At 44.7% G+C, this 25405-nt stretch overlaps 1 long non-coding RNA gene across 2 annotated transcripts in view; it reads right to left on the bottom strand.

Annotated features, from left to right (window-relative positions):
• LOC138268160 (uncharacterized) overlaps positions 1–24296 on the bottom strand; it is a 58236-nt gene extending 33940 nt beyond the window's left edge. The window contains exons 1-3 of one of the 2 annotated variants that reach the window (XR_011199937.1): positions 24211–24296; positions 19697–22246; positions 103–232 (exon numbers count right to left, since the gene is read on the bottom strand). This is a non-coding gene — a long non-coding RNA (uncharacterized lncRNA). The remainder of the gene's footprint in view (positions 1–102; positions 233–19696; positions 22247–24210) is intronic. The other variant, XR_011199938.1, reaches the window with a different exon arrangement.
• Positions 24297–25405: the final 1109 nt, after the last annotated feature.

The raw sequence follows: 25405 nt of genomic DNA, 5'->3' as shown, positions 1-25405 counted from the left end.
CACTGCTCATTTCGGTCATGCGCCCTCCCGTTACACTCCAGTGCTAGGTAGTCATTTTGGATGCCTTGTAAGAACCCCTGTTGCACTGTTCCCAATGCTTACCCTCAGTGCAACTGCAAACTTTTTCACCACGTGCACATTGGTTTTATAGGATTGCTTGCCCACTGCCTTGGAAAAAGTTGCCTTTGCACCCTGGTACATCTGGCGGGTCAAAGGCCACTCCTTTAGGCTCCTAAAAATAAACAGAGGTATTATAATACATATCGGGTCGATTACACTAAAACAAAGAAAGGTGTACGATAACACTACACTTTAATGATGTACGCAGTTTATGAGACACCTGGTGAAGAGGCAGACCAATTGCTTTGATGGTAGGATTGTGACAGCTGGGATGAAAACATGGAAAGGGCTTCGGCCTCTAAACAATCCCTAGGCAATTTAATCTCTCTACGACCTACTCAAAGTCTAAGGGCCCCTTATAAATTGGTTTATAATTGCCCTGGCACTTCGCCCTCCTAACACTGAATTAGTAGTTCAAGATAATAAGGAATAATGTGCAGGAATAGGTGTTTCCACCTATGTTTTTTTCAGCAGACAAAATGCTGGAATGTAAAATTCTGACCCCACAACTTGCAATTTGGAGCGGTGCCGGTAATTCAAGTTACTGGCTTCATGAGGAATTATGGACCTCGTGGAGCGGGGCTGTAAATCTGTAGGGTACCGAATTCAACTCTATCCTTCCCCATTTGTTTTCCTATCTCATCTTCCTGGAAAGCCAGTAAACACTTTCTGAATGAAAAGCTTGATGATAGGTAGAAAGGCGGCTTCCTGACCACAAAGAAGCATCTTCCAGACGTATCGAACTGGTGCTGATTTGCGTGAGACACTTTGTTTCACCAAAAGTCATCACACCTCAACTTAAGTGTCCAAAAAAATATTACACATAAGTTTTCATTGTTCACTGGATGTGTGCATCAAAATGGCGCCAAATAAATCTTCTCAAGCAATGGTTGATAAGGGCGCTCTCACCAGGTACGAGCCCCCTCGCCGCAGTCCCCAGCTAGGCCCCAGCTGCACTTTACGTTGATTTTTCTCATATTTGCAGTAACTAGAAACATATCGAGCTCCACATCTGCGTTTTAAATTACACGAGTTCTGCTGCAAGCCTGAAAACACGTTCAAACATGACTAATGGGGGCCAAAGCTGTAGCTTCGCTTATCCTTGGTTTTTGTTAGCAGCTGTTCTTTAAACTATCCGACTTGAAAGTACACATTTCTGGAGGGCCTGACCCTGGAACCGCTTCATAAAACAAAGTATTTCATTAAAACGCAAGGGAAAAAATTAATCTTTCAAAAGCTACAAAGCGAAGGGGGCCGTTGAGTATGAAAAAATACATATTTAATTGCCTTCTTAAACTATCAGGGACTTCACGGTATAAACATCAACAATTATACAAAATCCCCTCTAGGGCAGTATTAAAAAATAGCAGGCCCTCCTTTTGCTATGAGGAAACTTTCCTCCAATAAATTTTGAAATATCCACATAAAATAACAGGAAATAAGAAAATGGTTGTACTAATGACCGCACTCTGCGCCGCTGGAAGCTGGCAAGGCCGGCAGTCAAAGCAATGGATGGCTGAAAACGCGCTATTCTTCAGGCGAAGGAAGAATGTTAGACATTTTCTTTTCACGAATAATTCGCTGAACCAATAATTTCTGAGTGAACGCACTGTGCAAGGTGAAATTCATCGTGTCTGTTGTAAATATACTATCAAGATGAGTTCTGGAGGTCTCAGTAGTTAAGAGTGTACTTGAGAGAAGGGTCAATTAATTGCATGAGCAGTCAACATATCCAAACAAAATAGACCTCACTTGAACTACAAATTTTGTTAAGTCCTGGAATTGGCTCAAAAATTCCTGGAACTGAGGGACCACTCAGCCATGAGTTATCTGTACAAAGGTATATCTTTTATTCCACCACAAATCAAAAGAGACACCTTCCAAAGTGGGTAACCTGCTTTGCATGACCCACCACTGCATCTGTTATTGTGGACTGGCAAGTTGTTGCTGCTGTCCAAATTCGAGTTCCAATTAAGAGCCGGGCCAATTCACCATACAAGCAATCATCTCTGAATATATTGATATGCGAACATCACCAAGATTTGCTCAATTTGATCCTATATATCATGCCTGGGAACAGAGTCAATACTTAATTATTTTTAAAAAAGAGTTCAGAGATCCAAACTTTTTCTTAAGAGTCTGCTGCTGAATGCCAACTCTCCCTAGTCTTGACACCACTGCATGCTTTTTTTCTTACACCACCCTACACTCCCTGCGTCTTTATATCACTTATGTAGGTTCTTTTACATCCATGCTTTCTCTCTGTCACGGTCTTCTTTTTCTTCTAATTCTTTCTCAGTTTCCTGCCTTTCTCTTGCTATGGATCAAAGTCTGATGTTGAAAAATAAATGCAGGATCCCTAAAAATGAGTGCCAGTGACACCCACCCTGCACCCATAAGCAGAAACGCGCAATCACCATTCTCTGCAGCCATGTGTGTGCAGCAGTGGTCCCATTTGAGTGATAACGTTTGTCAGAGGGGACAGGGCTCCCACAATACTCTGCACCTGCACCCTCTGTGTTCTCCTGGATGAGGATGCTGCCTCGTCCAGTGTACCTTAAGCCCTCCCAGGGGTTGCCTCTCCCAGAGGCATGTGCACAAGGGGTGTTCTGACTACAAGCACCTATCTACGGCCAACCCTGACTGTTCTCTAAAAAACAAAACTTACTACCAAGACCTAGTGCAAGAAAAGCACGCTGAGAAAGGGAAAACAGTGCAACAGCCGTAGGGACAACCCACACATCCATGGATGTCCAATGAAAAGCCTTCAGTGTTAAAACTTGAGACACAGGAGTGTTCGGCACAAGTCTGCAGAGCACTGATTTTCACCCACAAAGCCTAGATTGAGATTTCATGCCACACGATTGCACTGTGCATGAAGGAGGATCCGAACTAGAGGGAAGGGCCTGAGGCAGAATTGAGGAAAGTATTGTACATATATCTGGAAAAAAAAGTTGGGTTCTAGTTCCACCAAGACGCCTAATGCCAGATTTATTTGGGCAGTTTACATTTTGACTTGTTCCAAATCCGATAATTTTTCCATTTTCATCTCCTTCGTGTGGCAGTAATGTTTCATCAGCATGTGTCATTTTTTAACTATACCTGACCTTAAGTAAGTTTTCTTCCCATATTTTTGCTTTCTTCTGTGGAACATTTTTTTCTAGTTTTTTTCACCTACAGTTTTTTAATCGTGAAGGAGTTGGCATTAGCCTCGCTAAAAGTGGTGTGATACCTATTCACGTTTCCTGCTTTACTTCTGCAAGTTGTTTTTGTGATGTTATTGCTTCTGATTACAGTTTTGCAACTTTTTTTAAATTCGAGTTTTCCAATGTATGGAACGTCGTTGTGTTCTGCTTCACTGGGTATTTTTTCATATTTTGTTTTATACTCTACTTTTACAAAGGACAACAAATAAAATGTATATGTTCTATACAATCCCTCCTTGTATTTGCCTTTGTATGACTTCTAGTGGTTAAACAAATATCATTTGTACGATTACTGTAGTATCCTGGTTTTGTTTTTCAGAACCCATTGACATTTGTTTTAAGCAGGTGAACTTAGCTACAGACACATTCAGATTTGAAAGAGGAAAAGATTATTGAATGGGCATGCTTCTTGGAAACATTTTCTTTTTTTATATATTCCATTTCTGAGGTTAGTTTTTGCGTTTGTAGTATTTCCAATATTTGACACGTGCTGTCTGTGGATGAGTTTTAGGTTTCAATTGCTCTGTCAGAATTCCTGTCAGAACTGTTGATGTTCTATTCAGAGAGTTCATTTAGTAAGTTATTAAAAACGTTTATATGTAGGGCACATGACCTGTAAAAAACATAGAGTTTACACTTATGGTGTCTAACAATATATTTGCCACATTCAAAAGGGCACTAAAATTAAAGTTTTCTGATTTCAGACTTAAGGCTTGATTAAAATGTGTTATAAACATAAAGGAAGTCAGTCTGGGTCAATCTACAGAGCACAGACAATACATGGTTCAGTGGGTTTCTTATAACTGTGCAAAGGCCTATACACCTTGTGTTCATCACTTACAATAAAGTGTAATAGCAAAACATTCAATGTACCAAAGGGCCACTGTTAGACTTTCATCAAACATTATAATTTGGACATCATAATACAATAAGTAATACAATCCAATTCAGACGGCGCAGTGTAGTAAAGTGTTAAGTGCGTGAAATGTATACACAATATAGACAAAATAGTATTTGGGTTGTTGTGGATGTCGAAAGGGCCAGGTTCAATATAACGTATCGGAATCAGTGCTTAGACATGAGGTCATGGATGACAATCGTGATATTGTTTCGACATTACGACCCTGTGGCGAACATCTGCGGATCTCATCAGGTCAAAGTCACCAGTGTTATCACTTCTGGTGAAGGATAACATCTGTACGCCAAGCATGTACATGTCCAAATGGAAGTCTTCTGGTCTTTGTTCTCCCAGAAATAATAATACAGCTTGTCTGTAATTCTTGGCTACTAATCACTGTAGATTGCAGTGTATCTTTGTAAACTTCAGAGAAATGTGTGAGATTACTCAGTGGGATGCGAGGATATTCCTTGCAGTGGTACAGCTTACTTAGTATGAAAAGGATTAATGGAATGGGGGAAAAACACAAATATTTCAATTACTATTCTATTAAAAGAGTGTTCCCCTTTGACCATGGTTGGTTGTACCTTGAGGCAAAGTGTGGGTATTTCTTGTTTTCTGCCGCCCAAACAAGTATATTTGAAACCAGCCCTTCTCTTCGAAGATGCTTTGAAGCACCTCATCATTGAGAAAACGCCCATGGTTCTCCTGAAATAATATACTGAGTGAGTTTGCCTCTGCATTCTGGATCCTTGACAAATGACATGCTGTGATGTTCAGATCTCTTGCTATCGGTCATCTCCAAATTATTTGAGCTTCTAGAAACAGCAGTCTGGAATGAGAGCCTCCTTACCTGTTCACATTATGTTGTTGTGTTGTCTTGCTGAACAAGAAGGAATTTCGTCCTGAAAAATGGAAGAGCCAGACAGACAGCTCTGAATTGCAACAGGTTGATATGGAACGTCGTCTCCTTTCTTGACCATGTTCCTTGGACTTGGAAAAGATCCATGTGCATGACAACACTGGAGGGAAGTGTCTGTGATTAGAGTGTGCGTTGGGACGTCTTGATGGAAAGGAACTCCCAGGCTGCTTCATTGGCACCTCTAGACAATTGGATTGCTGCCTGGTTTTCTGTTAACCTCTTTTTAGCTGCCTGATAGCAGATTTAACTGGTCTTCTAGACACAGCTGTGGTCTCATATGCACCCCGGCATTAGGGATAGGGGCCAGATGTATGACACATGTACCAATCCTATTTTGCAAGTCTGTAACCTATTACCGACTTGCAAAATAGGGTTTGCGAGTTGCTATTAGGAAGGGGGCGAGTAAAGTGCATCACTTCCTAATAACGAGTCGCACTGGTAAGTATGAATGTTTTGCAGTCCAGGAATGTGATTGCAGATTACCACAAATTTAAAATTGGTGATAAGCCATTTGAAAACTGTAAAGGGTCTCCAAGCAGGCCACCATTCCTGTGAGTGCAGGCCATTCCCAATGGGTGGCAAATTGCGACCTGCCTCATGAATATTAATGAGGCAAGTCCCTTGTGACCCATTTGGGAATTGCAAACAGTGTCTCAAACACTGCTATACATCAGGGTTTGTGACTCACATTATGCAAATTGCTAACATTCGCAAATTGCAAGTCTCAACCTCTGATGGTCATACATCTGGCATCCTTAGGGTGGCTTTACTCCAGACATTTTGCCTTTCACCTGCTGTGTTTAGGTGTAGCTTTTCATTGGCCTTAGGACTCTGACAACTTTACAGTGCTAACCAGTGCTAAAGTGCATTTGCGTCTCCACTACACATGGTACCACTTGTGTATCCACAATTGGCATACTTCATTTACGTGTAAGTACCTTGTATAGTGGTACCACCTATACCGAGGGCCTGTAAATGAAATGGTATTAGTGGGCTTGCAGCACTGACTGTGCCACCCACTTACATAGCCCTGTAAGCATGTCTAAGGCCTGCCACTGCAAAGCCTCTATGTGCAGTTTCACTGCCACATTGGCTTGGTATTTAAAGTCTCTTACCAATCCTCAAACGCCCCCCCCTTTTTTTTTTTACATATGTCACTCCTACGGTAGACCCTAGGTAACCCATGTAAGTAAAAGACAGGACATGTACGCTTAAGTTTTACATGTTCTGTTAATGAAAAACCCAGTCATTTTTCACTAATACTGTGAGGTCTGCTCCTCTCATAGGCCAGCATTGGGAATTCCTTAATATACTTTTAAGCTGTAATTCCTGATCAGAAAGGAGTGGCTGAGTCATTTTTCATATCACTGGACTGTTGATGATAAATCCTCTTTACTGGTACAGTCAGATTTATTATTACTATTTTAGAAATGCCACGTTTAGAAAGATGGACATTTCTCTGCCCTCACTGCCCTGCGTGCCAGAAAGCATGTCCCCAATACAAATCTGGTCTGGGCGACAGCTGCATTTGTGCATTCCCTCCAGACACCAAGAACACTCAACTGTGTTCACCTGCATACTGATGGGTCTTCCTGGGTTAGAAGGGTGGAGGGGAGCTCACACTTACACCTCAATAGAAGAGAAGGGCCTGCCCCCAAACAAAGGGCTGATTGCCCCCTAAAGGTAGTCTGGAGCCAGGGCTGGATGAAAGGGGGGCCTGTGCCCTTCAGGGAGATCTTTTGCAGTCATCCCCCACATTAAAGGCACTTTTTGGTATAATTACTAGGTCTTTGACTCACTAAAATTCAGTACGCTACTGGGCCTGGAAGAACCTACACTAGAGTAAAGGCTGGTGTTCTAAATGATTGCCATCTGCTGTGCCTGACAGTTTCAAGGAACTGCTGCCCTGCCTAAGTGAGCTGTCCTGCTGATCTCTGTCCTGCTGCAAGAACTAAAGGTTCAGCCCAGTGTGACTGAGGGCTTGCAGGCTGGTCCCCTGTATTCCCCTGAGGTCTCAAAGGCATCAAAGATCTCGTTTCCTGCACCTTTCTTATCACGCAGGTAGAACAGAGCAGCCACGCAAAACAATCGCCTCATTGCTGGAGCGTGTTTTGGACTGACTGACACTTCTTCGAGGAGAACGTTGTGTCTGCTTGTAGCTCTGCGCACCGTCTGACCAAGAGTGTCTCCCTAGTACCGTAAGCTAGATGAGCAGCCCCCTTCAACACAAGCATCTTCTGAGAGCTCTGACCTGCGTGGGTGCCCACCTCCAGTAGTCCTGACAACCTCCACACACCGGACGCAACTTGCACAGGAACTACAGGGCAGATGACGGACTGCCTCAGACCCACGCCGAGCCTTGCAGCAGCTGGATTACCCACCCAGCGGCTACAAGCATCCCTGCAGGTATGACAGGCATTGGGACAAGGTTGTTCTTTTGTGGACATACTCTCTTCTCGACCTGGGCAGTCCCCACACCCTGTGCAGGATCCTGTTAAACTAGTGACAGCCAGCTGATCTACGAAGAGATGCACAGCCGGGAGTGATAATGTAACTATTCTAAGAGAAGCGAACTAGCCCTCTCATGTTCCAGTACAGAACATACACTGGCAATGCTTGAAGCACTGGTTTTACTTTTGTGATTAACTTGATAAAAGTGATACCTCAGAATATCTTGATCAGGGTTTTGTCGTTTTGGTCTTGACTTGCTCAGATAAAGCATCCTCTATTTTTCTAAACCAGTGCGGAGTCTTTTGTAGTGTTTCACTGTGTTATTGTGCGTGTGCTGTACAAATGCTGTACACACTGCCTCCTAAATTAATCCTGCCTGCTCTGTGCCAAGCTACCAGAGGGTGAGCACAAATTATTTTAAAGTGTGTATCTGAATTACCCTGACTAGGATTGTGTTCCCTACTTGGGCAGGGTGCATACCTCTGCCAACTAGAGACCCAATTTCTAATGCAGATAATAACAAGAATAGATCCCCATCTCTTTTTGATTTCTCAGACCCTTCTCCACTGTTTGCTTTTGCAGCAAGGTATTTACTTTTTCTTGAATTAATTGCTGATAAACATGGTAAGACTGTTTTTTTTATTTATTTAGTGCAACTAGAGGAGGCCACTTGAACCTAAAAGAATATCTTTTCAGAACAATGTTTAAGAGGCTCGGATTATGCCAGTTCAAAGCTTGTTCACCACTGTGGATGCCATATGGGCCACAGGTTTAAAGTAAAATGCTTTAAATGTAGAATCGGAAGATCAATCCGCTGCTTTCAGAATATCTTCCAAATGGGCTCCCAACGCGAACGCTATGGAAGCCATAGCACCTCTCCGAGTGTGCACCAAAATTGGAAGCGTTGATTCCAGCCTCCTGCAGAATACTTCTCACACACCGAGCAAAAGTGGGAGACTAATTCACCATAAATGGGTTACGTAGGGCGATGAATAATTGCCATTTGCCTGCCGCCCCGTGCTCTTCTGTGGCGGCCTCGTATGCTTTAAGGCATCTGACAATGCAGAATTTCGGTTTGTGAGCTAACGCTGGGTAGGAGACTAACCTAGAATTGCACTTCATCCTTCTGGATATCTGAACTGTCACGCCGTCAGGAGTGAAAACCCATCCTGAAATGTCCAGCGCTCTCACATCAGACACCATATGCCAGGAGACCAAGCACAATAACGTTGCCAACTTACCAGACAGCTGTTTCCTAGAGAGGTATTTATTATGTGGCAAAGTCTGAAATAGACTAAGTATTTGGTTGACATCCCACAATGAGGAGTACCGACGTTCAGGTGGAACAGACAAAAGTATTCCCATCATCAGTTTCCTCATCAAAAGATGCACTTCTATTGGAAGGCGCTTAGTAGGCAGATGACCTGCGGAAATAGCAGAGCGAAAAGTATTTACCGACCTGTAAGCCATTCCTCCTGTAACTAGAGAAGAGGGGAAGGTCAGGATAGGCAAAATGCTGGATTTCAGGGGAACAGTGTCCCTTTGCAAACACCAGCGCAATCAACGTCCTCACGTGGACTTGTACCATTTGCTTGTTCTGGTGTCCAAACCTTGGAGAGGAGACCCTGAGCCGCCTCTGAAAGTTCTCTGATCTTCCATCTACTCCAGTAATCTTCCTTTCCATAAGAGGTAGTTGCCCCTCTAGAACCATGTGCTGAGGATTCCCTAGAAGATCCCAAATCATGCCCAGTCTCCGGGGTAGACAGATCTGAGAATCCCAAGAAAGTTCCAGCATCATTGGAAACCACACTTTAGACCACCACAAGGGCGAAATCACCACCAGGGACGCCTTCTGTCTGCGTACTTGGGCTGTCAATCTCATTAGCATTGTGAATGGCAGAAAGGCATAACCTGCTTTCACGCTCCAATCCTGGAGGAAAGCATCCATTGCAGTCACCTGTGGATCCGGTTTCCAACTGAAGAACCGGCCCAGATGAGTGTCAAGAAGCGAACATGCCCACTGAAAATGAGCCCCAAAGCCTTTGAATCATCTAGAATACTTCCAGATGAAGCTGCCAGGCACTGAGGTCCCAGAGGGGGATGGAGTGCCAGTCGGCTACTTAGTTCGACCTCCTCAGTAGATATTGTGCTGTCACTGAAATCTCCAGATGAAGGCAATACTCCCAGAACTGCTTCACCAATTCCGTCAGTGGTTTGGACTGGGGCCCCCCAAATGATTGATATAGCGAACTGCCGCCAGATTGTCCATCTTCAGTAAGACCGAACACTTGATTTTGTCTTTCATCCAACAGTGGACCGCAAAGGACCCTGCCAACAGTTCCAGGCAATATATGTGAAGTGACCTTTTGTCGAACGACCACTTCCGTGGAAACACCTCCACAACTGGCTCCCCAACAGGAGAGATTGGTGTTGGACTCGATCACCAAATCGGGACTGGATCTGGAGATGGCCCTGCTATTCCTCCATGTGGTGCAGTTACCATCTCATCTCCTCGCAGGCTTTTTCGTTGAAAGGAATCTGAGTGGAGTAAAACAGACCCTCCCATAGATGATGTGCCTTCAAGCGCTTCAAAGCAATGTAGTGCAGAGGGCCTGGAAATAGGGCCTGGAAATAGGGCCTGGAAATAACGCCTGGATGGAGGAGTCCGGCAGGCCCACCAACCTGGCCACATTTCTGAGGGAAATCTGAGAATGGACCAGGTTGTGCGCAGCTCATGTCAGATCTTTGTCATCCTGGCTGGTAGACTCAGGGTGGAGGATTGATAATCTATGACAAAACTGAGGAAGGTAGTCTTCTGCTGCAGACAGAGCAGCAACTTTTGTTCATTGATAACAAAGCCCAGCCTTTCCAACAAGTCCACTGCCATCTGAAGATGTTGTAACAGGGCCCGAGGACACTGATCCACCATAAGGATGTCATCCAAATAGACGAACATACGACTTTCTTTGCCCTGGAGAAACTCCACTACAGGCTTGAGGAGCTTGGTGAAGCACCAAGGAGTGGAGGACAGACCAAAAGAAAATGTCTGGAACTCGAAGACCTGATGGTTCCAAATGAATTGTAGAAACCTGCGATGAGATGGAAAGACCGGAATGGTAAGGTAGGCATCCTTGAGATCTAGCCTGGCTAGCCAGTCCCCGGAATGCAGAATATCTCACAAGAGATGGATATCCTCCATCTTGAGTGGCAATAAACTAGCCACCCGTTGAAATCCCTCAGGTTGATCACAGGGCGTTCACCTCTACCTCTCTTCTCGACTAGAAACAGGTTGCTGACAAACCCGTTTGGATGAAGGGTAGACACAGTGACTGCCTCTATGTTGAGGAGCTCTGCAACCTGTTGGTGGATCAATGCGCTTGAGCCTTGGAAAACATCAGTGGCCACAGGGCTGTGACCTGAATCTGAGTTACCATGAGCTCCGAGCGATAACCCTGGACTGTCTGGAGAAACCAGGCATCAAATGTGAGTTCCCTTCAGTTGTGATGAAAGTTTGCCAACCGACTCCCCACCTTTAGACGGGAAGAAGAGAAAGTCCTTACCTTGGGAAGATCCTTGGTGGACGACCGCGTCCAGCACCTCTGCCTCCTCAGGCTTGTGGAACTGCCGGGAGGGGTGGAAATCTCCAAAGCGGGTGGGATCTTGCAACTGAGTTAAACAGGAATCTTGGCCTTTTTGAGAGGATCCAGGTGAAACACGGCCAGACAAGTGCCCCCTACCACACCCAGCCCCTCCAAAAATCTTGGATGAAAAATCTTTTTAATGGAAGCCTGCGCCTTATCCAACGAGGTAAAGGTCTGCACCAACTTTCAAAGTTCCTTTATGAAGGGGTCTCCAAAAAACCCACTTGTGCCACTGGTCCTGCCTCTGAAGACGCCAGGTCGCCCAATTTTGGGTCCACCGTGATAAAAAGAGACCTCCTCCTTTCTGCCGATAAGGCGTAGTCGGCATTTCCCAAGATTATAACCGCGCATTAGGCCCAGCCAGAGAGAACCTCAGGTGGGATGAGGGAACCCGAAAGCTTGGCCTCCTGCGTCATATCCAAAATCTTCATAAGGGTCCCAGTGACATCCAACAGTTTATCCTGATATGACCGCTAAGAGGGGTCAATGCCCTTTTTGGGATCCCGAATTAATTTTGCAAGGATGGTATTCATTTGCTTGTCTATCTCCAAAGTCTGAGCCACCTTGCCATCAAGGGACGGGCAGGGGCATTCCACTCGAAGGCGGGCATGTACTACTTTGTTGAGCGGCTTCCTCACACGAGTTACCACACAGGTTGCCACCTTCTCGGAAGGGGACTACTCAGAGGAACAAGGGTGGATCAGGTAGTCTAGGTCAAGCATGTCCGTGACCAAATTGTCTTGAGTTTGCAATGCCTCCCCAGGGGAGGGGCGCCAAGGGCGAGAACATCTGGGATCACCATCCGAGTCACCTTGTGAGTATCCCCATCCCAAGGGTTACGGGGGCTTGGCAAAATGATCTAGGGATTCCGGGTCTTGCAGTTGAGGCTGTGATTGCAAGAAGGCCTGTTAAAGGAGCTCAAAAGGGTCCTTATCAACACTCTGCTTCAAAGGGTGCTTAACCGTCGGGCGGGTGGAGCGCAAGTGGTTAGGCGGGGACTCGGACTCCCCTTTATGGGCCTTAGTCAATTTATCCAATTTGTCCTCCAAAGGAGCGAGGGCCATGGAGAGTGCATGTTGGATGGATGCATTCACTGCCTAACAAAACTCTGCGTTAAGCGGCATAAAGGTGGAGGCTTCCTCCTTATAAAAGATGGCCCCACTGTCCTCCATGATAGAGCGCAGAATAGGCTCGTAAACTAGCACTGATTGGGTACAGCCAGACTCAAAATAAGGAACCCAAAGCACCCCCAAAAGTCTAACGGGTTGGAGAGAGAGTAGCCTGGACCAGTTCTAGTGTTGCCACGAGTTGCACGATGTGGGCACAATTTGCAGGCAACTCAGACAAGGTGCACAACCTAATCAAGGCAGGGATTATCAATCACTATATACATAAACTCTGCCAACAGGTATTCAAACCCACTATCAGACAGGGCTATTTAAATCACAGAGCCCAAGAAAACACTCACATTAACGGAAACGGTCCACAGACCAGATTTCTGGCTTGACAGGATGCCGCAGAGGTTAATTTATTACAGACCCGATCCCCAATGGCCGTGGCGGTCACCTAGTTGCTTCTGAGGCAAAAATGAAGACCCGTTCGGGCTGCAGGCAAATACGGACCCTCGTAGGTTCCAGGCTAAAGTGAGTGATTGGTCAAGGCTCCGTGACATAAACGCTGAGAAAATGCCAACAGAGAGCCCAGTGGCCTCAGAAGCCATGGAGCGTCTCGGTGGCCGGTGGGGAATACTGCACCCTTGCGTCCCACATCAAACCACTGCGTAAGGAGAACTGAATACATTATTCTATGGTGTCCTGGAAAGGAAGGTTAGTGCACAGTAAAGGAAACGCGAGACACAATTCTGTCGCTTCCCCCTCATACAGTAATAGTAAAACACATACATGTCAAAGCGTAGGAGCAGTGAGAATGAAAGGGACTTAACTGCAACTGCAGCATCAAAGAAAACGGGAGCATGGACAGAGTTGTGGGACTATAATATGGACACTATGTTGTGATTGCCATTTGTTGTTTAGACTTTCCCTAGAGTTATGGGAGAGGTAGTTTGTTATTCTTAAAATGGCCACTTCAAAAATACAGTGGAGAAAGAAGGCATAATCCGAGCTCCGTTCCTGACATAGAATTCTATATTGATGATGGGGAGCCAACATAAATATTATCACACATTCCTCTTTGATGGCTGCTTATAGTTGGCATGGTGGTTTCCATTTTTTTTTAACAGGTAGACTGATCAGAACATAGGTAGCCATGACAGTATTTGCTTATGCAAGATTAGAAGAGTTGGAAAAAATCTAGTTCGGAGATTGTTACTAATTTAAATATATTATGGGCATTCAATGGAAGAAATGTAGAACAATGATTATATAGGTCTCATTTCCTGTCAAGCCTATTCCATCTGGAAAAAAACGTGCATGTAACACACTTTCCATCATGAATTAGAGATCTTTATTAGTGCAAATCAATTATGTTCTTGTTTGGTCCCTGGTTGGTATAACAATCATAAATAGTGAAGATGGTGCAAGGCTCAAAAATAAAAGTGCTATAAACTGTAGAACATGATACACATACACATTCAGGCAGGTCTAGTTAGGGGTAATTTCAAGTCCAATATGAAAGTTGTTCCTTGTTGGTAATGTTTTCTTTAACCCCTTCGCTGCCAGGCCTTTTCCCCTCCTGTGCCAAGCCTTTTTTTGGCTATTTAGGGCAGTTCTCACTTAGGCCTTTTTGTTCACATAAGCTACCCACGCCAAATTTGTGTCATTTTTTTCCAACATCCTAGGGATTCTAGAGGTACCCAGACTTTGTGGGCTCCCCTGAAGGAGACCAAGAAATTAGCCACAATATAGCGAAAAAATCGTTTTTTAAAAAAAAAATGGGAAAAAAGGGCTGCAGAAGGCAGCTCGTGTTTTTTCCCCTGACAATGGCATCAACAAAGGGTTTGCGGTGGTAAGATCACCATCTTCCCAGCTTTCAGGAACAGGCAGACTTGAATTAGAAAACCCAATTTTTCAACACAATTTTGACATTTTACTGGGACATACCCCATTTTTACTATTTTTTGTGCTTTCTGCTTCCTCCCAGTTAGTGGCTGAAATGGGTGAGAAACCAATGCTGGATCCCAGAAAACTAAACATTTCTGAAGAGTAGACAACATTCTGAATAACAGAACATTCCTACAGAAAATAACAGCTGAAATAGAAAAATATTGACAATGAGGTGAAAAAAACAGCCATTTTTCTCCATGTTTTACTCTGTAACGTTTTCCTGCGATGTCAGATTTTTGAAAGCCATATACTGTTACGTCTGCTGCACTCTTCTGGTTGCGGGGATATATAGGGCTTGTAGGTTCATCAAGAACCCTAGGCACCTAGAGCCAATAAATGAGCTGAACCCTGCAATGGGTTTTCATTCTATACCGGGTATACAGCAATTCATTCGCTGAAATATAAAAAGTGAAAAATAGGTTTCAAGAAAACCTTTGTATTTCCAAAATGGCCACAAGATAAGGTGTTGAGAAGAAGTGGTTATTTTCACATCTCAGAATTTCAGGGTGCCCATTCTAGCATGTGAATTACAGGGCATTTCTCAAATAGACGTCTTTTTTACACACTGTCTTATATTTGGAAGGAAAAAATGTAGAGAAAGACAAGGGGCAATAACACTTGTTTTGCTCTTCTAGCCTAGCGCTCGCCAAAGAAAATGCCCCAAAACACAACGTGGACACATCACATTTTCACAAAGAAAACAGAGCTGTTTTTTACAAAGTGCCTAGCTGTGGATTTTGGCCTGTAGCTCAGCCGGCACCTAGGGAAACCTAGCAAACCTGCGCAGTTTTGAAAACTAGACACCTAGGGGAATCCAAGATGGGGTGACTTGTGGGGCTCTGACCAGGTTCTGTTACCCAGAATCCTTTGCAAACCTCAAAATTTGGACAAAAAAAAACACTTTTTCCTCTCATTTCGGTGACAGAAAGTTCTGGAATCTGAGAGGAGCCACAAATTTCCTTCCACCCAGCGTTCCCCCAAGTCTCCCGATAAAAATGGTACCTCACTTGTGTGGGTAGGCCTAGCGCCCGCGAAAGGAGATGCCCCAAAACACAACGTGGGCACTTCACATTTTCACAAAGAAAACAGAGCTTTTTTTTTTACAAAGCGCCTAGCTGTGGATTTTGGCCTGTAGCCCAACCGGCACCTAGGGAAACCTAGCAAACCTGCGCAGTTTTGAAAACTAGATATCTAAGGGAATCCATGATGGGGTGACTTGTGGGGCTCTGATCAGGTTCTGTTCCCCAGAATCTTTGCAAACCTCAAAAGTTGGCCCAAAAACACTTTTTCCTCTCATTTCGGTGACAGAAAGTTCTGGAATCAGAGAGGAGCCAAAAATGTCCTCCTATCCAGCGTTCCCCAAAGTATCCCGATAAAAGTGGTACCTCACTTTTGTGGGTAGGCCTACTGCCCGCGAAAGAAAATGCCCCAAAACACTATCTGGACACATCAAAATTATCAAAAACAAAACTACCTGTTTTTGCGGGGGCACCTGCGTTTTTGGTCCTGGGCTCAGCAGCCATCTAGGGAAACCTACCAAACACAGACATTTCTGAAAACTAGACACCTGAGGGAGTCCAGGGAGGTGTGACTTGTGTGGATCCCCCAATGTTTTCTTACCCAGAATCCTCAGCAAACCTCAAATTTAGCTAAAAAGTCAAATTTTTCAAACATTTCTGTGTGGGATTACTGCACTGGGACACATTTCATACCACTCAATGTTCCCTTCAGTCTCCCGGTAAAAATGATACCTCATTTGTGTAGGTGGGCCAAGTGCTTGTGAAAGGGAAGAGCCAAAAACATGTCGATATTGAGGGGGAACCAAAGGGGGTCCAAAAGGGCAGTGTGCAAAAAAAAAAACATATTTAGGCTGACAAGTGCAGCAGAATTTGTATCGGTATAGATGAGACAATAGTGGGTGGTAGGAATTTTTGTGGATTCCTGCAGATTCCGGAAGGTTCCATCACAAAAACGTGGGAAAAATGTGTGATTTCCAGCTAAGTTGGAGGTTTGCAGGGCACTGTGGGTACGCAAATGGTACGGGGTGCATGTGAAGCACACCACCCTGGAATCACCCAGATGTTTAGTTTTCAGATGTGTCTAGGTCTTGTGGATTTTTCCACATGGCAGCGCTCCAAAGTCCATAAAGTGCAGCCCTCACCATTCCAAGTGGGACGATTTTGAGAGTTAGCCAAGCTCTCATGTTCCAAATGTAAAACCAAAACCCAAAATAATCAAATGTCTTCCTGCTTGCTGTGGGATAAGATGTTTTAGAGTGCGGGGGAGAGCTGAAAGATTGTTACCCCCTTCATTTGGGGTGGGGGCATAACCAGGCCCATACTGGTTGGTAGCCTCCACCCCAATATTTTTTGTTCTTTTAAAAATTCCCTGGCTTCCAGCAGACTTTCTGCCCCCCGCCCGGGTGTGGATCAGGGGTAATTGCCCCATCTACCCACTGGTGGGCAGAACAACTTTGGCCCCAATTATGTGGGGTGGGGGTATGGCCATACCCTCACCTTCTTATTTTGTAAAAAAAAACTTCCCTGGTCTCTGGTGGTCTTTCTGCCCCCCTTGGGGGCAGATGGGCCTTCCAAAAATAGGCCCATCTGCCCCCAAAGGGGCCAGGTATGGCCAACAGTAATGTGCCCCCATGGGGAGCGACCTTTACCCAAGGGGCTGCCCCTCTAAAGAAAACACATGCATACACACACACCAATCCCTGGTGCCTAAGTGGTTTCTGCCACCCTTGGGGGCAGATTGGCCTAACAAAAATCGGCCAATCTGCCCCCAAGGGAGGCAGAAATGGTCTAAATGCCTAAGGGGTCACTCCCCAACTCTAAAAAAACAAACAAAAAAAAAAAACTAAATAAAAATGTCCCTGGCGCCTAGATGTTTCTGACCCCCCCGGGGGCAGATCAGCCTAATAACAATAGGCTGATCTGCCCCTGGGGGGGAAGAAGTGGCCTAAAATAAATTTGCCCCCCCCCCCAGGGAGCGACCCTTGCCTAAGGGGTCACTCCCCCTGGTGACATTGGCGCAAAAAAAAGATCCCCGGTGCCTAGTGGTTGCTTGCCCCCTTGGTAGCAGATTGACCTAACAAATATCGGCCGGTCTGTCCCCAAGAAATGGTCTAAATACAATTTGCCCCTCAGGGGAGCGACCCTTGCCTAAGGGGTCGCTCCCCACCTCTAAAAAAAAAAAAAAGAAAATCCCTGACGCCAAGACGTTTCTGCCCCCCGCCCCCCCCGGGGCAGATCGGCCTAATAACAATAGGCCGATCTCCCCCCAAGGGGGGTGGAAATGGCCTAAAATAAATGTCCCCCCCCCCCCAGGAGCGACCCTTGCCTAAGGGGTCGATCCCCTTGCGTGAAATTGGCGCAAAAAAGGATCCCCGGTGCCTAGTGGTTGACCTAACAAAAATCAGCCAATCTGCCCTCAAGGGGGCAGAAATGGTCTAAATACAATATGCCCCCCTGGGGAGCGACCCTTGACTAAGGGGTCGCTCCCCATCTCTAAAAAAAATAAAAAATTATCCCTGTCCCCTAGAGGTTTCTGCCCCCCGGGGGCAGATCGGCCTAACAACAATAGGCCGATCTGCCCCCAGGGGCGGCAGAAATGGCCTAAAATAAATTTGCTCCCCCAGGAGTGACCCTTGCCTAAGGGGTCGCTCCCCTTGCGTGAAATTCGTGTTAAAATAAAACCTCCCTGGTGTCTAGTGGTTTCTGCCCTCCTTGGGGACAGATTGGCCTCATAAAAATAGGCCAGAAATGGCCTAAATATAATTTGCCCCCTAGGGGAGCGACCCTTGCCAAAGGGGTCGCTCCCCACCTCTAAAAAACAACAACAACAAAAAATGATCCCTGGCACCTAGAGGTTTCTGCCCCCAGGGGGGGGCAGAAAAGGCCTCGAAAAAAATGCCCCCCCCCCCCCCCGGGGAGTGACCCTTGCCTAAGGGGTCGCTCCTCTTGCGTGAAATTGGTGCAAAAAAAAGATCCCCAGTGCCTAGTGGTTTCTGCCCCCCTTGGGGGCAGATTGACCTAACAAAAATTGGACAATCTGCCCCCATGGGGGGCAGAAATGGTCTAAATACAATTTGCCCCCCAGGGGAGTGACCCTTGCCTAAGGGGTCGCTCCCCACCTCTAAAAAACAAAACAAAAAAAAGGATCCCTGGCGCCTAGAGGTTTCTGCCCCCTCGGGAGCAGATCGGCCTAATAATAGGCCGATCTGCCTCAGGGGGAAGAAAAGGCCTTGAAACAAAATGCCCCCCTGGGGAGCGACCCTTGCCCAAGGGGTCGCTCCCCTCATGGCAATTTCTATTTCATAAATAAATCCCTGGTGTCTAGTGGGCATTTCAAAAGCCGGATCGCTTTACGAGCTAGCGCTCCCTCTGAGCTTTGTGCCCAGGACGTAATGGTTACGTCCTCGGCACACGAGCACTGTGCCGCGGGACGTAACCAGGGGTTAATGGACAGCCGCTGAAATAATGTGGACATTTCAACCTAACCAATCAGTTGAGTAGTTCTCCTCAGAACAAAAAATGCCACGTCACATAAACTTCACGTTCCTGTAGAGGTTGCAGTAGTTTCAGGCTTCATGGTTTGGCTAGTTAGATGAATAGAAAATATATCAGCAGCATCATGGGCAATGGAAGAAAAGGAGGACAGATGAGTAGGAGGGGGCAACACCACAGGGAACGGAAAGTAAGAAGGGCAACTGGGAGGAACACAGAGGGGGGAGTCAGATGAAAAAGGCACATTTGGGTAGAATGCTTAAACACAAAGAAAAAAGTAACACCTAAAAATGAGCAGTGAAAGGACACAAGTAATGCGTCCATGCTCCAGTGAATGAAAACAGGAAGAGAAAGAAAATTAGTTACTTACCTGTAACTGTAATTCTCCAATATTAGTATCTTTCATAGATTCACATGCTTGAATAATTCTCCATTGCCGAAGTGGGAGTCCCACACTACTATAATAAAGCAATGTGTTTTACTATAACAGACTGTCATTGAAGCAAAGGTTTTATAGCCTATCTCCTTTTTTTTAAAAGGACTAAACTACAAACTTTAGCTAATCATGCAACAGCACCCTCTAGAACACACACAACAGAGGCTAATCCCCTCAGCTTTTCGAGCACAAGTGGGAATTAATAATCCTATGTCTGAGGGGACCCTCTAAGGGGAGGAGGGTGGGTTGTATGTGAATCTAGGAAAGATACCCCTACTGAAGAACTACAGTTACAGCTAGGGAACGGATTTCCTTCTCCAGACTTGGATCTTTCATAGATTCACATGCTTGAAACAAAATAACAAGCAGTAAAGGAAGAGAAGAATAATCATACCATAGTGACATATATATAGCGGACGGTGAGAAAAGTTTATATAAAAGAGGCTCACCTCATTGAAACATGTCTTAACACTGCTTGTCCGGCAGGCCTATCAGTCTTGTGAGTCTCATCCAGGCAATAATGCTTCTTTAATGTGTGCCTGCTGGACCACGTTGCTGCTCGGCAGATATGCTGGATAGGTACTCCAGCAAAAACAGCTGTAGATGTGGAAACAGCTCAGGTTGAATGGGCTTTGACTTTGTCCTGCAATGGCTTTCCAGCATGTGAGTGACAAAATTGTATAGTTGATGCAATTTGTCTGGCAATGGTCAGTTCGGTTACTAGAAGACCTTTTCTGATAACACCATATACCAGAAACAATTGGTCTGCTATGCAGATTTTATGAGTTCTGTGTAAGTAAAATTTTAGGCATCATCTAATGTCTAGAGAATGAAGAGATTTTTCTACAATTGTTTGAGGATTTGGGAAGAATGTTCTTAGAACCACTCGTTTGTTCAGGTGGAAGTCATACCACACCTTAGGAATACACTTAGGATTGGTTCGAAGTATCACACTGTCTGAAGTGAATTGAAGAAAAGATTCTTTGATGTTAAAGGCGTGAATGTCACTTATTATTTGGCAGATGTGACAGCCAGTATAAGTACTGTTGTCCAAGTAAGGTACTTCAATTCTGCCCTGTGAATGGGCTCAAATGGTGTTTTCATGACCTGTCCCAGTACTACGTTCAGGCACAACGATGGTGGAGGCTTTCGTACAGGAGGAAAAGTCCGTAAGAGACCTCAGAGGAACTGTTTTACAATGTGACTAGACCATAGAGAAGCTGCAGTACTGGAGCATCTAAACCTGGAAATTGCTGCCAGGTGCACTCTGATGGAAGAATGAATCAAGACGGATCTTGCCAGGTGGAGTAGATATGGGAGGATCTGTTCCAGTGGTTATGTCAAAGGATGGATATAAGAGTCCACACACCAAAGGCAGAAGCATTTCAGCTTGAGTTTATAAGTTCTGTTTCTTGTGTCCACTTTTGCTTTGGCAAGGATTTCCCTGCAGTCTGACTGAATGTTTATTGTGGAGAACTCATTAAACTCTGGAGCCAGGCCGATAAGAGTAGTGATGTTGGGTTGAGATGCAGAACCTGGACCTGGTTCATGGTTAACAACGCTGGTATTGGCTTGAGCTGGACACGAGGCTGTTCCAGAGGAGTAGGAGCTCCGTGTACCAGAACTGTCTGGGTCACTTGGGGGCGATGAGGGGAAGTCGGCAAGGTTCTCTCTTTGACTTGTTGTGCACCCTTGAGATCAATGGGAACAGAGAAAAAGCGTAAGCATAGATTCCTGACCATCTCATCGAAAACAAATTCCCCAACAATACGTCTTAGTGATGCCAACTTGAAAAAAATGGGCATTTCTTGCTCTCCTTCGTAATGAATAGTGCCAAGTTTGGCTTGCCCCACCGGTGGAAGAGCTTGTCCAAAATGTGCTGGTCTAGTTCCCACTTGTGGTTAGGAATGCTGGTCCTGCTTAGCAAGTCTGCAAAGAGGTTGGACACTCCTGGTACATGTTCAGCTTTGAGCGATATTTGAAGCTGAGTTCCAGATTTCCTGCACTGGTGAGCGTGTTCCCCCCTGTTTGCTGAGATAAAACATACTGGTGGTACTGTCTGTATGTAGAAGTGCTGATGATTGTACTATCTTGGAAAGAAATAACTTCAGTGCTAAGGCGAGAGCGTTGAGCTCCAGTTGATTGACGTGAAGCTTTGTTTCGCCTGGACTCCACTTGCTGCTTATTTATAAGTCCTGGAGGTGGGCACCCCAACCCTCTAGGGGGGCATCTGTTATGGTATAGTGGGAATTGGTTGTAGATATGAGAGCCCTCCGGAAAGACTGGAAGCTTGTGTCCACCAGGACTTGGCTACTTTCATTGTTGAGGTTATCTGATGAGGTCCTCAAACGACACCTGCACCTCGAGATATTGTTTGTCCAGTTCCTCTTGAAGTGGAAACATTTGTAGTTGTCAATTTGGGACAGGAGGGATGAAGAAAGAAATCATTCCCAGGAATGATTTGTAGATCTGGACAGAAACTGACTTTTTTCTGGACAGTCGGTGAGCAAGTTATCAAATCTTCCTCTGCCTGTCTTGGGAGGGAAATGCTTTGTTTTTCACCGTGCCTAGGACAGGTCCCAAAATGTTAACATTGTTGTAGGTCATAAGTGAGATTTCTGATGGTTGACAGGCAGAGTGTGGTGAACAACGAGAGGCAGATGGGCATGGCTGTTGCTGCTTGTTGATGCACAGAAGTTTTTATAAGCCAATTGTCCAAGTATGGAAAGACATGGACTCCTTGTTGTCCAAGATGAGCTGTTACTGGGGCTAGCATCTTGGTAAAAATTCTGGGGGCTGATATCAACCTGAATGGAAGGACCTTGAATTGTAAGTGAGTACTGGCTAACTGGTCAAAACAGAAATACCAGGGCACTCCAAATAATAAGTCCACAGTGAGCAGAAATCCAGAATCTTTAATTCCTTATGTTGAATACATGGAAAACATAAGTGTTCAGAGACAGCCAACACGTGTTTCGTCCAACAGGACTTTTTCAAGGCTGAAACAATGGAACATAGTATTTCTTTAAATACAACAAAACATCGCAGAAATGTTGAGTAGCACGCAAAACACCAAAACGTGTGAAAACATTATAGTGAAAACTTTAAGAAGACATTAAAAAAAAAAAAACCTCGACAAAACTAAAAAAAACTTGGAAATTGAGATACTCTCATGCAGAGTAAGAGACCAAAATCTCCTGAAAATTGCTCAAATAGTGCGCGCACAGAGTCAGAAAACGTGAAATTCTGATAAGAACCTAGAATATAAACCAGAGATATATTAGTTTATGGAAAGGAAAATAGAGTAGGAACTCTGTGTTGGAACAGAAGAAAAAATAATAAATGCCCAAAGGACTTAGGGCCAGATGTACGAAGGCATTAGCACCTCGCAAACAGCGAAAAACGCCGTTTGCGAGGCGCTAATGCCCTCACGCGATGCAGAAACATTTTGCGAGTCGGAACCGACTTGCAAAATGTGTTTCCGACTCGCAAGTAGGAAGGGGTGTGCCCTTCCTATTTGCGACTCGCACCGCAATGTAAGTTGATTTGCGACCGCGAAAGCGAAATCAACTCGCAGTTACCATCCACTTGAAGTGGATGGTAACTCATTCGCAAACGGGAAGGGGTCCCATGGGACCCCTTCCCCTTTGTGAATGCTCACAAAATTATTTTTTCAGAGCAGGCAGTGGTCCTATGGACCACTGCCTACTCTGAAAAAAACCGAAACAAAAGGTTTTGGTATTTGTTTTCTATTTGCAGCTCGTTTTCCTTTAAGGAAAACGGGCTGCAAAGAGAAAAAAAAAACTGCTTTATTTAAAAGCAGTCACGGACATGGTGGTCTGCTGTCTCCATCAGGCCACCATCCCCGTGAGTGCCTAGACTCGCTATGGGGTTGCAAACTGCGACCCACCTCATTAATATTTATGAGGTGGGTCTTTGCGACCCCATAGCGAGTCGCAGAAGGTGTCTGAGACACCTTTCTGCATACCAATTTGCGAGTTGCAAATTGCGAGTCGGAAGGACTCGCAATTTGCAACTTGCAAATTGCTTTCTACCTACATCTGGCCCTTAGTGTGATATGCGTAGAAACATGCAGAGGCCCAACCATAGTAGCAGAGAAACCCAATCTCACCCATAGATGTGAGCACGTGGACAAGATATTTGTAAAAGGCTAGAAAACAGCCCTACAATACTTAGAAATGAAATTAGCCCTAGAGAGTGAAATGGCTATAGTATGTAAACATACCAAAACTTGTACATAAGCAGGAACGTGTCCAAAGTGAACCATACGAATGGAATGATTTCTGAATCGATTAATGATGTTTCCTAGTCACAGGAAACATGGGTCCTGTATGATATTTAGGCCATATATGTCAGCAATCCGAAAGTCTTATGTGTAGTATGTGGTGGGGGCCCTGATAAGCCCAATCACCTATAGGACAAGAATTTGTTGAAAAGAAACACCATGAGAGAAACCCACCGCTGACCGAACAAAAAAATCAATAAGAAGCAGAGACAAAAAAGGAAGATTATCAAGCACAGAAGGAAATAATTAATGAAACTGAGTAGATAGGATTCGATTGCCGATCCAATCGAAGGTTACGAACTGATAGGGCAATCCCAAAAAATATATCGGGAGGATCCCCCTATGGATTTATGTACCTAAAAATTAGAGTGCGGGCCCGTGAGAAAGGTCCAGAAAAGCTGTTTAACATGAGGGCTATAGAGTGAAAGTCATGGCAATCACGATACAAATGTAACTAACAGGTATCCACAATAAGTATCTATGCCAGTTGCGGGGACATTAGAAATTAGCGGCATAATAACGTTCCTGTATTAAAGAACGGTATCAAAACAACCAAGAAATGCACGTGATATGCCTAAAACAATAACCATACCAGTAACCTGCGAACAAATGAAAGCGGGACACAGGGAAGACTAGCATACAGGAAGAGCCCCTTACCTGTACTCTCCCGGTCCCTAGAGAGTCAAAAAAGCCGATGCCGGCGTGCGCGCGCTGTGTAAGCAAAGTAACACAGCGCCACGCCATGAAACTACGTATATGAGATTAATAAAAATTGAAGAAGGACTATGTTGGAGACTGGGAAGGTATGTGACTGGAGCCACGGGGCCATCTTAGGCGATACAAAAAATACTTATTAAACAAAGTAGTACATAAGTAGTATGGCCACGAGGTGCAAACTGGAGGCAATTATACTAGGAAAATAATTCAAAAGTGAAAATAAGATTGCGAATTAAATAAAGGCGGGTGTAACACATGGTGTTACTGTATAGACCTAGAGGTAAAAATATAGTTTGTATTCCAACTACGGGAGACGCCGCATATTAGCATTAATGTGAGAACGTGAAAAGGTAGACACCGAGCTACAGATGAAACCACGTGCAGTATAGATGTAAACAAGATAATAGGAATAGGGATAGATAATCAGGCAAAAACAGAGAGAGATGAGACTAAACATAGACATATAGTTCAAGTAAATTACTTCTGTTAATCAACATACAACCATATACATACAGAAGCAGTCCAAAATCTGTACATTGTCATTCTATATAATGTATACTCGCTAGCCCCAATGGGAGCAAACCTTATTCATAAAACATTCATGACAGAGACGTCTGTCAACCAGACCAAACAGCACCAAATCACTCGTACATGAGGAGATGTTTGGTGTATACACTGAAATAATTGTAAATACACATTTACCAATTATACACGTACACACTAAGAATAAAATACAGGTAACCAGGACCAAAGGTGTAGGGAGACAAGATGTAACACTATAAGAACATGTGTAGGTCCTTATGTATGTTCAGGCCCATTTCCACAGCCCTCAGTTTAATGATCCACCTGCTCTCAAGGCGTCTCAAGGACACTCTCCTATTACCCCCTCTCGGTTGTTTGTTTAGTGAGTCAATTCCATGTATAGCGATATCCAAGACTTCTCTTTGTCCATGTGCCTCATTGTAATGTGTTGCAAACGGATAGTTTATATTGGATGACCGAATGGCTCTCAGATGTTCCTGTATTCTTTCTTTCAGAGGCCGGATAGTACTTCCAACATAAATGAGACCACAAGTACAGACAATACAATACACAACAAAATTTGTGTTACAGTTGATAAAATGCTTGATTTTGT

The sequence above is a fragment of the Pleurodeles waltl genome, chromosome 12, assembly GCF_031143425.1.
Source record: "Pleurodeles waltl isolate 20211129_DDA chromosome 12, aPleWal1.hap1.20221129, whole genome shotgun sequence".
NCBI classification, from domain to species: Eukaryota; Metazoa; Chordata; class Amphibia; order Caudata; family Salamandridae; genus Pleurodeles; species Pleurodeles waltl.
This window is presented reverse-complemented; position numbering and strand designations above follow the sequence as displayed.